The 14,999-nt window shown below is 33.1% G+C and overlaps 1 protein-coding gene and 1 long non-coding RNA gene across 4 annotated transcripts in view; one reads left to right on the plus strand and one right to left on the minus strand.

The window, feature by feature from the left end:
- The window catches only part of LOC118185262 (uncharacterized), a 170,939-nt gene extending 165,272 nt beyond the window's left edge, over positions 1–5,667 (minus strand). For 2 of the 3 annotated variants that reach the window (XM_085825086.1, XM_085825083.1), the window contains exon 1: positions 5,407–5,667. The gene's annotated coding sequence lies outside the window, so the exon portion shown is untranslated. Of the gene's footprint in view, positions 1–3,817; positions 3,835–5,406 lie in introns of those variants that run through there. The other variant, XM_085825088.1, reaches the window with a different exon arrangement.
- The window catches only part of LOC118185263 (uncharacterized), a 181,547-nt gene that overhangs the window by 88,878 nt on the left and 77,670 nt on the right, over positions 1–14,999 (plus strand). The gene's annotated exons all lie outside the window — the stretch shown is intronic.

Genomic DNA, 14,999 nt, shown 5'->3' on the forward strand with positions numbered 1-14,999 from the left:
ACGTTGGTATTTTGACACAAAATCGGACTTTTCAGAAATAACATACCAATTTGTTTCCACATTTCGATTCTGCGACTCAAATTATTCCCATATATTAAATTTTGTAATTTCTGGTGAGAAATTTAAAAATTTATCTTGGCGCATTTCTTACAATTTGCGCCAAGAATAATCCTCTTGGCGAACTCCTTAATTTATAGCAACCTATTTCCCTTTCCTTTTTTTGTTTGCACACGAGTGGAAAAATGGTCATCATTCATTATTTCAAACATTTTTGACAAAATGTGTAAATCACATTTGGCGTTATTTGGCTTATAACAAATATGCAAATTCACGTATACCTTAGGAAATTTTAAATGAAAAACTCTAATTTTTTGCACGTATACTTAAAAACACATCTACTTTAAGATGGTGGTAAAACTTTGAAGGTTATAATTCAAAATATGTGTCGAAAAATTTATGAAAATATTTAAAAATACTAATTTTTAAAATAAATCATAAAAAATGTGCGAATTATATTTGGATTAAGCCTAAATTTCGAATTCTAGAATCAAGTAAGTTTAATAAAAAAAGCGATACTAATAAATATATACCAAATTCAATTAACATTGAGGAGCTAAAATTTTGAGAGCTAATTTTTTAAAACTACTCGTGCAACTTTTACAAAATTTGGCAGTTTGGCATAATTTGAGTCCGAGTTTGTGTCAAAATACTTGTATTAGAACAATGCTATATATAAATCTAATACATATCCTAAGTCGCGCTTTCGTGACATGAAAATCGCAAGTTCAATTTCGTCAATCGGCCCAGTAGAACAGTAGATGTAGAACTGTCCCCCCCTTTTTTGTGCAGTGTACACTTTTTTAACTGATGTTTAAAAGTTTTTTTTAACATTACTAAAAATTAACATTTATGTAATTTTTTACCTCGAGGTTTCTGAAAACATATTATAGCTGAAATTTTCTATCCAAGACAGTTAACTCTGCTTATTTTGCCATGTTTCACACCGCGATTTTTAGAACTGTGGTATTTTCTCTATGCTTTCTTTTTCTAAAACGGTTTTTCGATACAACGACATTTTCTTTTCGTGTAGTTTCTCAGTGACTTTTATGTCTGTGAATTTTATTTTCTTGTCAATATTTTTTATCAGTAGAAAATGATTATATGAAGAAAGAAAGGGGGGAAATTATTGGTTTATACTATCAAATAAAAACGTGCGTGCGTTTCCTTTCTTAGAATCGCAGTTGATGAAAGTACTCAAATTATGTCCAAATTATTTGAGTGTTTAATTTTAACCGGCGTTGAGCAACTTTTACTCCTGATCCTCGACACGAGCTATAAAATGACAAACAAAAATTACATAACACGCACTCACCCGGTAGAAGGTACATTCTTTGTTCCTCAGTTTACTAATTTAATAATCAAAATTCAATTAAAATTCATATCTTTGATTTTAAAAGAAAGAAAATACTGTTGATTTGCTAGATAACTTGCTAGTTGTTTCAGGTTTCAGGCACTATATAACAGTTAATATTATATAGACAAAAAGTAAGAAATTTAAAACCAGTTTTACACAATGACTGAAAAGAAATGAAATCCAGTACCAATAAATTTCCAGATATCCTATATATATGGAAGATAAGAATAAAAGAAATGTGAAACTGAAACTAAAAACAGAAAAATATACCAAAACAAGAACAATATAAACGAACAGAAATTCAATCAAATCTGATATAACGTCATCAAGAGGAGGATACATCAGACTCAATTACAGTCCCCGTTCCACTTGAAAACCACTGCATTTCTGCATCCAAAATTAGCTGATGAACTAAAGTATTTAATTATAACAGATGATGCTAAAGTATTTAAATATAACAGTTCATTTGAAAATTTTTGAAAAATGAAAACATTTTGTGATAGAGTTAAAAGTATATATATTATTTTAAGAACATTTTATAGTTAATAGCACTGACTATTTTTAATCTCATAGATTATATTATTATAGTTTTAGTAATCGAAATCTAATGCTATGAGTTTTATGTCTATGTATAATGTTTTGGGTCGTTATTCTGTCATATGTTCAAAGTTTTATTCATTTATAAAATCTGAAAATTAGAGCAGATTAATAAAGTTACGATGCATCAATAAGCTAATATTAAAAATTGCATAGCCGCCCAGACGGTTAGCGGATAACGGTTAGTGACACTGATTGCCGTTCCGAAGAGCTCAGGGGCCCACCAGCGGCCGAGCGGTAAAGTCGCTGAACACTGGTAGTTCGGTCCGAGGTTCGAGTCCCGTGAACGGGCTGGCTGCATGGGTGTTTTCGTGGCTTTCCCCATGTGTAACGTGTATACGAGCCAGTTTTCCTTAGAAAGTCCTCCACGAAAGGCATCCCTCCTCTTAGGCAGATAGCCCTAGTGTGCTTTGCCATAATTAAATGCACACACACCCGAAGAGCTCAGGATCGTATCTCGCAAAAGACGTGGATGTTTGTAAATGTATAGTGTCTTTGCGGCATGAGGGCACACTTATATATGACAAGCTGAAAAAAGTCCTTTTGTGTGGTGTAGTAATAGACCCTCGAACCGCTTCCCCCCCTCGGTGCTCTTTTGCAAATTTGCGGCGGTGTGTGTGTGTATTGAGAATACGGCAAAGCACACAAGGACTATCTGCCTAAGAGGAGGGATGCCTTCGTGGAGGACTTTCTAAGGGAAACTGGCTCGTATACACGTTACACATGGGGAAAACCACGAAAACGCCCATGCAGCCAGCCCGTTCGCGGGATTCGAACCTCGGACCGAACTACCAGTGTTTAGCGATTTTACCGCTCGGCCGCTCAAATTTGCGGCGGAAGTGGAAGTCTAACCTCCTGGAGGATCTGGCAATTTATTCTTAATAACACAATATAGACTCGACAACAAACAAACAAACAAACAATTATATAAGTATAAAAATTTAATCCTTTGCAGTGTATTTTAATATTTTTTAGGTTCAGATCTTTTCTCATGTTATGCTTATGGATATCAGAAAAATTGAAATAATCAACTATTATCAATGCACCACTCTACGACATAATTTCATTTTAGTAAATCTCTTAAACATATCGTATATTGTTTCATTCAAGGTAAGATTATAAAAAGATGGAAGATACTTTTTTCCCCGTTTCGAATGAATAATTAAACTTCAATGTGCCTTCACAAAGTTTCAGTAAATCCTTTTTATCTTTTATAAAAAAAAGCCTTCATATTATACTATGATGCTCTATGAAATCAATTAATAAATTACAAATGTGATGATACTATATAAAATTGTATATTTTACAGATTTACCTGTCTGTAGACTGCATAATGTAAAGTTTGTCTTCGTTTAGTTAAAAAATATTTTTTAATATTTTATTCAGCTGAAATAAAAGGAATCACTTTTATTCCAACAACAGAAAGATTAAGTTTCTTCTCCTTATTCAACTTGAAAAAAAGTCTAGCTTTAAAAGTAATTTAACAAACACATCTTTTTTACAATGGATTTTTTAAGTTCATGAAAATGCTACAGAATTTTATACTTTTTTTTTTTTAATTTAACATTTATTTGTAATTTGCTTTTCACTACTATGATGAAAAAACTTCAATGTAGTTGTCAATTTGGAAAAAAAATTTAAATGTAAGCAAGTTTTTGTAGCATTTTTAATAATTAAATTAAATAAAAAAGAAACATTTTTAAAAGATAAAATGAAAATGAAATTATACTAATTTTTAATACTGTTTTCACTTGTACAGAAAAAGCATTTTGTTTTCTAATAAAACGTATTAAGAAAAATGCCTACCAAGTTAAATAATTGCTAAAAATTCCTTAGTTGATTGAAGAAACAGAAGAATTGCTTCTGATTAGAGTAATTCTATGTCGAAATGCCTGATCCTCATTTGCTGAATTAATGCCATGCAGTTTTATAAACTACTGGAATAAAACATAATTAAAAATAATTATTTGCTTCTTAAATAATTGTTGGTCCTTTTAAAAATGCAGAGCAAGTTCCTTCACAGTCAATGCATAATCACAAACACACAAATAGTATGATTTATTTTGTTCAAATCTTAGAAGCATATATATTTACCATGTTGCTGTGAATAAAATACATTCAGTATTTTAGATGGATTTATGTATTTCCGATCAATGATAGTCCTAAAATGCTTCATAGGTTTATTCTTTTAAATACTTAATATGTGAAGTCTATGTGTTGCGCATTAGATTTGAAGATGAGATATCGAAGTATTTGCTAATTTTTTGCAATGTATGTAATGTGTAATACATACAGCAGTCGGTATTTACTTGGCTGTATCACATTCTGCTATTTACGGAAATATGCATACGGAAACATGAGTATTTCCGTAAATAGCGTACTCTGTTGTTTACGAAAATATTCTGCTACTTACGGAAATATGCTTTCTGCTGTTTACGGAAATAGGAATGACAGAATTTTTCTATAACAAATTTTCATACTCTGAACTAACTATCAATACTTGGAAAAGCATAAGGAAGAAAATTTATGATTAATATAAAAATAGAAAGAAATATCCTCAGTATTATATATAAATTTATAAAATTACATTTAATTTTACATTATGTTTTTGAAACAACGACAGCAATAAAAGATGAATGAACGTTGGAGTTATTACATCTATGGAAAACAAATTCACCCATGTGACTCTATTTAATCAGTATTGAATTTACGGATATAAGAAGTTAAAGAATTGGAACAGTGTGAATATAAAATGTACAGTATTAATCGTATGGGGAAAAATGCCAACAGTTACTGAACTTTCATACAGGAACTTTATTTGGTTTGCATAAAATTCAGAGTTCTGAATAAGTGGTTTATACTTATCTGAACAATAAGTTTTATACAAATGGATAAACCTAATTTTTCATGCTTTATTAAAATATGTTTACTCCTTAAGCCTTTTTAAAAGTAGGGAAAAAAAGTAACATACAAATCATATTGAAAGAAAAGAAAAAACGTCAAAATGAAATTAACATCCATGTATTTGCTAAATTACTTTTTTGTTTGACGGGAGGGAAGGTTTTTACTTTGTTTCAACAGATAAAATGTTTTCTTTATTAGTTTAACATTTTAATTTCTGCATTTGTTATTTCTTAAAAACATTAAAAAAATTTATATCATTTTTGAAACTTATAGTCAAATATTTCTAATTTTAAAAAATTTAATTAATTATATTAAAGTTACCAAAAATTGTTCATGCTTTTTTTCTATCTCCTTAATGAAACAGAATGAATTTGATGGGTGAAAGACATGTAACTATTTCAGTCGTGAACATGAAACCTTACGAACAGTTTAGCTTCCGGGAAAACATAGTTTTAAAAAAAGCGGGAACAGAAAATAAAAATTCAACTCACCAAGTGTTCTAAATGTTTCTCCTTCTTTAGGTAAGAAACGAAACTCAAACTTTTTCGGTGAAAAGAAAAAATTTGCAAAAAACAAATCTCGACTTCGCTTTCAACTAATATTCAACTTATTTAAGACACTTTCCCAGTGGAAAATTTCGCAAAAGCTTACAGTCGTTAGATTTTTACTTTATATTATATATGTGTATATTAAGTGCATATATATATATTAAAACTCCGGTGTATCAACACATTTATTTTTACACTGCGCACGCGCGTAACTACAAAAAAGTTGTACATATCACCTGCGTAGCAGCGGAGTGGTGGAGAAACCCGCCGCGCAGGCGCACACACTTCATTAGTGTAAGGTTGGGGAAAGGGAGGAGGTCAGAGATCAAGCTGTGAATGACGTAATGAATGAGGATGAGGAAGGGAGGGGGGTTGTAAGAACACACTCGATTGTCGTTTGCTTAAACGTGCACAAGTTATTTGTTTGTACAAACACTTAAATCGCATTGCCATAATTGTGTTGACTTGCGAAAACTTCAGACGCGCTGCGTTCAAACATCAATGCTACAGGGAAATCAAAACTTCTATTTTCCTTCGTTGCGGCGGGAAATATGTGCTGAAACTATAAACTTCAAAATTAAGCATCAGATGGTTATTGCAGTTTTGGAAATGAAATTATGCATTCGTTTAACTTAGTTTGTTTGAAGAACAAGAAAAATGCAATACTGCCGGGGAAACTGTTAACTAAAATTCGATATTACGTTCATTGTGGGAGTAAACTGAATGGAATTTTAATATTTCGTATTTAAGATGCAACCCGGTGATCTTAAGTTCTTAGTAAAAGCAAGAAAATTGTCTCGCACAGTATTGGCTTCCCCGACAAATATACTTTAGATAAAATTAGAAATAATTATTCCTTATACGGAATTTTCAGTAGGGAAAAGAATGGACTTTGGATTTTAATCGATGAAAAGTTCTAGGAACGTCAAAAGTTTTCTGTGACAAAAGTTCTAGAAATATTTCACAGATTTTTGAAACTATTTTCCTAATGAAATTCATTTGCAAGGACAGTATTTTGACATTCAAAGTGGTCAGGGATTCAGTTACTTTAAACAGAAATTATAAAACTCATTTTTTATAGATCACAGTGGCGTAGCTAGGATAGGGCAAGGGGGGATATCTGTCCCCGGGCGGGCGCAGCATCCAAGGGGCGCCAAATTGATGCAACGAAATATTTTAATGAAATGCTTTCCATTCTTGGCACACAGGAAGGGGCGCAAATTCTCCAATTGTCGCCGGGCGCTGGGAACTCTAGCTATGCCCCTGATAGAACATGTAGTCTTTAGAGCATCAGAGTACTAAAGATCTTATGATCAGTATCTTTAATTAAACAAATCAGAAATCGAGAGAAATTCATAATTAATTGCACGATATATTTACAATAACGATCACATGTAATGGAGTAGAAATGATTAAATTAAAATATTCCACAAAAGCTAGGAAATTTTGTAATAATTTAAATCTGACTTTGATTAAAGGAAGTTACATTTATGATTATGTAAGCATAAGATTCCCATTCAAAAGACAGTGCACTTTCGATTTCATAAACTTGTCTGTATCCCTAAACAGATCGTGAAATTGAGATTTGGTAAATTAGATTGGCAAAAAAGTACAATTTTTATTTGCTTTTATGATCCAAAAAATCAGTAATGTTTTCTCCTCCATAGCTACATTTCAACAATATTCATAGAGATCTTGTAGAGCTAATTCTGTGCATTTTGGCCATTTCAGGTTTAGTCTAGATACGAGTATTCATTTGCTTTACTGGTTTTCCCTTATATTTACAGAAAAACACATTTATTTCTTTTTTTTTCCTTATTTAAACTAACACACTTAGGAAATTAAAATATTTCAAGCAATTATACGAACAAACCACGCCTCAGAATAATTTTGGCTCATAAGAAGTATGGAAATGGGAATTACTTTAGTGCAGAGGTTTAATACATTTCGCGCTTGCAGAACAACTAAATTTAGTAGAGTCACACAAACTCGATTCCCGATTACATGACATTCCATATACTATTTTTTAATCGCTAAAATCTGCTGGTCAAGCGGAACATTATCTTAGCAATAATGCGATGGTTCATTAATAGCTTGATCTTAATAATTTCTAACATCGACAATATGATGCAAATAGTATAAGTACATTTTAATTACTGTATTATTGTAATTTCAATACATGCGTGCGTATGACTGCATGTTTGCCTGGTTGTTCAAAAATTTACTATAATATTCTAATTTTAAAATTTTGTCTCTGTGACAGTATTTTTTGGAACCAATAATAATCTATATATATAATGTATACCAATATAATGAATTTGGTGAAGGTTTTGTTCTTTATGTGAAATTTCCAGTTGATCCCATTCGCCGTGGTAACAAAACAGCTGATGAAAGTCAGCTGTTTTGATGGACCGATGTTGATTATCATTCACATTCTGTTGTATTCTCAGCATTCGAAGATAAATACTGAAAACAAAAGGACAACTTGAATTCGTAACGAAAGAGAGAGGACAAAATGGAGTGGAAATTAACTCTGGTTTTATGGAATGTTCTGCGGTACTAAAGCGAAATTTCTTAATTTGTAAATTACTCTTTATTAAATAAGAACTCAATACACTTTATATCTTGAGCATTTACCCTAAACTACAGAACGCTGCTAGTATATAGTTTTACTCATAAAAATTTGGATTTAAGGGTCTTTATGAAAAGAATACTGCTCAATAATATATTAAAGACATATATATGTTGGTATATAAATTAATTATTTGACTTCAGGCATTCGAAGAATCTAGTTGTATGAAAGCTTACCTTAAGAGTCCCATTATAAGTTATCTTAAGAGTCCCATAAATTAGTCGTTATTTAGAAACAGTGGAGTATGTTTTCTTTAGCTACTGATTACATATTCCCAAGATTTACTTTGAGTGGCATTTGCATTGTGATTAATATGGTGAACACAAAGTGTGATTAAATAATTTTTTTTTTGGGGGGGGAGAATTAGCTTAAATGATGTAATTCATTTTCGAGAATTTGGATTTCCTAGTTTTAATAGCCACACTCTTTTCTCAAATATTAAAGCTTATGGATTATATGTGAAACTTTTTCCCATTGCAGTCTAATTTTGTAACGCATTTCGAAAAATGTATATATTTTAAGTAGAAAATGAATAAATAATTAATCTTGCAAGATATTTAACGATATTTTTAAGATATTAAACAAACTATAAATATCGTCACCACTGCGAATTGATGCAAGGACTTCTATATTTACTCCTTTTGATGGCTTAGTAACTAATCCATAAGGATTCCATCTCTGTGTTTGTATTTTTGGATATTTTCTCTTAGACGTAATCTTTCAGTTTTCGTATAGTATGAGGTCGGTCGGCGTAGACCTCCTCCTACAGATAGCTCCTTAGGAAAAAAAATTGCATGCTAATTAATCAGTAGAGCCCAGTGGTTACTCAAAGTTTGCGAAACAAGAGCTTATATATTGCGTAAACTTTCCTTACATGGCATCCTACAGGATAATGCTAATAATTTCCTACAGGATAATGCTAATAATTTCCTACAGGATAATGCTAATAATTTTCTACAGGATAATGCTGCGTGGGCGGTAGCATTATCTTGTAGGAACTACACCAGCGTGTGTAGACACACCGCTGACGAAGTTCTTATTAAAAAGTTCTCGCAATGTCACCACGTATCAATCTGATGCGGCTGTAACAGACAGACCATTAGTATTTTTAAAGAAATAAAGCCCTAGTCACAATCCAAGTGCACTAATACCACACCAAACCACACTATTAACTTTTTTTCCGTGCAGTAGCTTCTGATGGAATATGACTGGGTTCGCTACTACCCAGCATCTGAAATTCTACTTGTTGACGTGCTGCTAAAAATGAACTTCATTAAATAAAAATGAGGTAAAAATGAGATTTGTAAAAATAGAAATGAGCTTCATTGGACATTTTCAGGCGATCCAGAGATTTCAATATTTATTCATGATTTGCAAAAAGTTCCTGCAAAATTAATTTTGTTGATTCACGTGAGACTAAGGAACTGTTGCAAATTCGAATTTTAAACGGAAGACTTTAAATCCTCATGTAAGATGTCTGATGGTTCTAGGCCTAAAGGTAGTTAAACGGCGATGGGAAGAACGCCAAGGTCTGTATTGCACAGCAAGTTCTCCTCAGAAGCACATTTTGCGATGTTCACACAGTTTGCGGAGGAACAAAAACCTTTCTATTGTCATGAATGCACTAGACCTGAATAGTGTAATCCAGTTCAATATGTTTTGCCCTGTAGGAACCCTCCCATTCCTTCCAATGTTAACATATCCCCGGAAAACACGCTATCTTGCAACAGCAACATCTTTGTTTTGAACAACGCTTTCACATTAAATGCTGGATGCTCCTCCGAACAGTGCTGAATGATGGTTTAAAGCTTTAAACTGCTTTACTCTACGATGTGAGTTTCACCACGCTACATACAAATAGGTTGGTTTGGCGCTAAAATTGTCTAATTGTTTCCTACGCCGCACTGTATTTTATTACAATACTTCCAATGCTGTACAAACGGAACTGCTTTATTTCGGGGATGAAATAAAGTTGCCTTATTTTTGTTAAAGAAAGAAATTAATTTACATCATATGATATATCGATTAAATATCATCATGAGCGGAATAATTTCATGGGCGATATAGCAGATATATTCAAAAACGATATATCATACATGCTACGAGGCTGGCCTATTTAACAGCTATATCTCGCTGGGGGATATAACTGATAAATAGACCAGGTTAGTAAATCCAGGTAAGCTGTTAGTAAATTCTGAGAGAAAAGAACTCATAACATTCATTCAGTATTTTTAATGAAATATATACTTTCATGTAGACTTTAAATATGTATTTTGATACAATTACTTTAATATAGATGCGTCGATTATTACAAATATAATTCGCATTATAAACTGATTATAATTTACTAAAATATTGCTAAATAATCGTACTAGCTACAATTATAATGTAGAATAAAGCATCGTAAGTAATAATTCTAATCGTGCTTAGTAAAATAAATCTATTTTTAATACTCCCTATTATTGAGAGTTTTGCTACCTTTTGTAACTAGAAACTATTAGTTTTGTTTGTTTTTTTATCATTTCTAATTTCATTTTGCAAATCACAACAATAGCAGAACCTTAGTGTTAGCCCTTAAGTAGCATACTAAATCCATGAGTCTACAGTTTATATTGATCTCTGAGCATCTTCTGACTTCTCTATAACTCTTTACACCTCCAAAAATGGCCTAAGCTATTGAAAGTGTTCACCATAGATGGCAACTGCAGAATCGCAAACCAAGTTAGTGTCATCTATAGCTAATATAGGGCTACTCTACGATACCTAACACTCACTCCCTAAGCCTGGAGCAGACTCAAAAGATACCAAATACATTACAGATTTCGTTGAATTTTCCCAGAAGCTCCTTGTGGAACAAGAATTGCTAATAGCTAATCAGCTAAGGGATAGATTGAATCCTTTTCTTCTCGAAACACCCCATAGTACTTCAAACGAATCTCAAGGCAAGTCGAACTCCGTCCCAGAGTGTAAACCACAGAATTCGGAGACCTCTAGACCCTTTAAAGTAGTTCAAAGAAAACTACGGAAGCCCACTACATATAACAGACCTTCTTCACTCTCCGGCATACCCTCATCACTTAAATATCAAATTCTACTTGTCAAACCAGTGGATTCAGGACGTATTCTACAAGAGGTTCATAATCGACTTACGGATGAAGTTAACCTAACAAAGTTGGGTACAAAAAGATCCCCAGTCAGAAAACGCGCTTAAAGCAACTTATCATTTGCTGTGAGAAAAAAAAACGGACGTAGAGTTCAAAAAGTCGTCGAAAAGATAATGTCTTAAAACCTCCATTCAAAGAGTCCCGTTGCCCAAACGAAAAAGAGTTACAATTTAAAATGCCCTCCTTAACATACTTGCCGGAGACATAATCAATGCATTCCAGGACATTCTTGGAACAGCCCAAAGTGTAATATCCCCAAGACCTCCACAAAGGTAGTCAGAAATATCGAACAGTTGGCTAGTAGATATTACAACATGTAAATGAGGACCATCCGCTCTTCCCTCGAGAATTCTCCTGGTGTTTTATTCTTGCCCAGTTAGACTTTTTCACAGGATTTAACAGAACACAGGACTGCACCCAGAAGATAAAAAACATTGTATAAATTACTAGTGCAGCGACAGAGACCAGGATACGAACACAAACGCTAAACAAGGTGCGTACGAGTAAAAGTGTCCAATCTACAGAAGAGAGCATTCAATCATAAAATCACGGATTCAAAGATAAAAAGAAAGTATCATACGACCATTTAGAATGAAGTTTCTATAGGTAACTTACAACACTCTACAGCAGCAATACAGTATATGGTGAGTAAAGGTATTAGCTTGAGTTTTTTCCAAGTACCGCACTACAATGGTTATAAACTTACTGGCTTGCTAAATTGCGTTTGTTCCCAAATTGCGTTTGTTCCGCGTAATGTACGCGGAATTGCATCTGTAAACTGTTATTGTAATTCTACTGATACATACAAATAAATAACCGATTGATCTGCCTGCCGGCCATTTCTTTGGGTAATTGTTGGCTAGGTAAGTAGATAACTCCTCATTGGTTGGACATAATGGCTTGAAGCACAATAGTAAGTGAGTCTTCTAAAATAATGGTAAATTTTAATTAAGGGACTTTGCTGTTGGCTAATTTACTGAGTCCTCTTCATAAATAATAAATTTAAATCCACTGAAACTTTCCATGAGATAATTAAAACTACGATAATATGACGAAAGAGCGCGTCTGTTCCTCGTCATAGAAGACACGGAAAAGCCTTTTTATTGCAATGAACCGAATCACCAGAAGTAATGAGTGCAAATCAAAATGCGTAAATTATCTATTTGAAAGTGATAAGTCTGAATTACGATTAAATATTGAACATGCACAAGTTACGATAAGTCTGAAGATTACTGAAGAGAAAGTGAACTTATTAGATTTAAAATTAGATATGTATTTGGATGACGTCATCCAAAAGTGGAAAGTAGTTTGTCTTGTCCGATGATGTAAGTATCGAGTTATGTGAATGAGATCCCGCTCAGATCATCATTTTGTGAATGATAATTTTTTTCAATCCAGAGCCCACACTGAATGTCTGCGACAAGTGGTATTAGCATATGTTGCGCACTAATATTTTGGTGCTTTAGCTTATGCAATAGAAGTAAATGACATTAGGTATAGGAAGACTAAAAAAGTGTGTTTTATTCGACTGGTATAAGATTTTTCATTCGAGATTAAAAAAATAAAGGCTTTTATTCGAGTGATACCTTGCATATATCATAACAGTAGTAGAATTTTGAATTAGTGTAACTCCGAAACGTTTACAGTACAGAAAGCTAAACTAGGTTGATTGCTAAACTTGAAAATTAAACAAATAAAAAGTTCAAAATGTATTTTTTATTTCGTAGCTAAATTTTATGAAGAATAATTAGCATTCAGTTCTGCATGAAAGCAGTGATTGTTGTGGACACACGAAGTGTCTAAACCTTAAAAGTTTGGTAATATAAATATTAATGATGATAAGACAGAAGATAAGCGTTTTTGAAGTATCAAATACGTCGTTGATAAAAATTGGTTGGGAATAAATATTGATTAATAATTAATTGAAAACTGATACTGAGAAGGCATATAATATTTTCAAAATTTCAAGGATTATCAATGCGATTTTTTTTATTTCGTAGCCTCTTTATCACTGTAAGTGTGAGAAAATTTCCAAGAATATTTAATCAAAGTATTCGTAGCTGTATAAATAACTACATGATTGTTAGATATCAAAATATTCTAACTCTTACTACGCTTGCAGTTTCTTGTAGTATAAACTGAGTTAGGTTCTTGAAAGGGAGGGCTGACATTATGCTATAGGGTACTTTCTCACTCTGCATGCTTTGGTGGTGTAACGGTAGCGCACTCGGCGGGTATTCGAGAGGTCCAGGTTTGAATCCTGGAGAGGCGAATGCTAATTGTTTACGTCTCCAGCATCAAGGAAACCTAGTGACTCTGCAGTGGTGCCTGAACTAAAATGTGGTGTATGATGATTCTTCACCACTCGGATTTGGCGATTGGGTCCCCTAATCCCCAGTCGTCCTTTAAAAGGGGAGTATATAAGGTATTTTCTCCCTCATTTCTGCATGCCTTCGTAGTGTAACATCATGCTTGGCGCGTATTCGAGAGGTCCAGGTTGGAGTCCCAGCGGAGGCAGTGCCCACTTTTCATGCCTTCCACTTCAAAATAAACTAATGACTCTGCAATGGAATAAAGCATTTTTTCACAGCCTTCATTAAAAGTCATATATAATAATGAAACAATAACGTAGTGTTTAAAGCTTAATTCTGAACTTTTATTTCAGTATTATTTGTCTTATTGAAGTCCCCCTTCGACAAGCCGAAATTGACGGACGCAAAAAAATATTTTGAATAACGAAATTTTGAGCTAACGAGGTATTTTATGAATTACTCTTAAAACCTTCCAGGATGTTTTCACATATATCTATACATATAAACATGTTCAAAAATGTAAAAATTATTGCGTATCTAAACGACGGAAATTACTTAATTGCATAAGAATGCTGAAACATAATTAAAATAAATAAATTCGACTTTTTCATCTCGTATTTAAAGTAAAAGAATGCTAGGTAAACTATAGTGGCGTGAAATGTATGTTGCTGTTGTTGCTGGTTTTATCCATGTATTTTCATGGAAGAATGGCTGCCATAGCCTCAAGAAGATTGGACTTCTACTTCCCACCTCACGTCTGAGGGAGAGCACGCCGAGGGGTTGTCTGGATGTCTTCCCTACCACCAAAACTCCTCTTCCCTACCACCAGACCCCACCAGAGGACTTTCAGCTCGCCATATCTTTAGAGTGCCCCTATGCCTTAAAAATACTATACATTTACATGCCTTCTCTGAGATTTGAACCCGGGCCCTTCGTTACCGCAATATAGGCTTCCCTGATTACTATACGAGGGATGGCTGCCCACGCACAGTTTGTCACAACGGAGTTTTAACAGTGGCACGCGAAGACTTAAATTAAAACTAAAAGACTTAAAAGTAATGATAATGTCATCTGTATCAACTCCGTCGATAAATACACACATAAACACATTAGAATAAGTATAATAATTCAGTTTCTCTGTAAAATGTCAGTTGTTACCCAACTGAAATCCAAATTGAAGTTATTAACCTACAGCAGCCTACTACACTGAAAAGCAAACTTATTTCAACTGCAAGTGATCCAAATTATATTGAACTTTTTAAAATTTATACCAATAAGCAATTTTCCAAATTTACACGATTTGGCTGTCAGATACTGTTGTAGTTTTGGATTGAAATATGTTTGTGAACAAATGTCTTCTGTAATGAACATAATAAAATCAAAATATTGTTCAAGATAACTAATATGCACCTGAAACCCCAAATTTCG

The sequence above is a fragment of the Stegodyphus dumicola genome, chromosome 10 (genome assembly GCF_044657685.1).
Source record: "Stegodyphus dumicola isolate Sdum_Otavi_A_Nest chromosome 10, ASM4465768v1".
NCBI lineage: Eukaryota > Metazoa > Arthropoda > Arachnida > Araneae > Eresidae > Stegodyphus > Stegodyphus dumicola.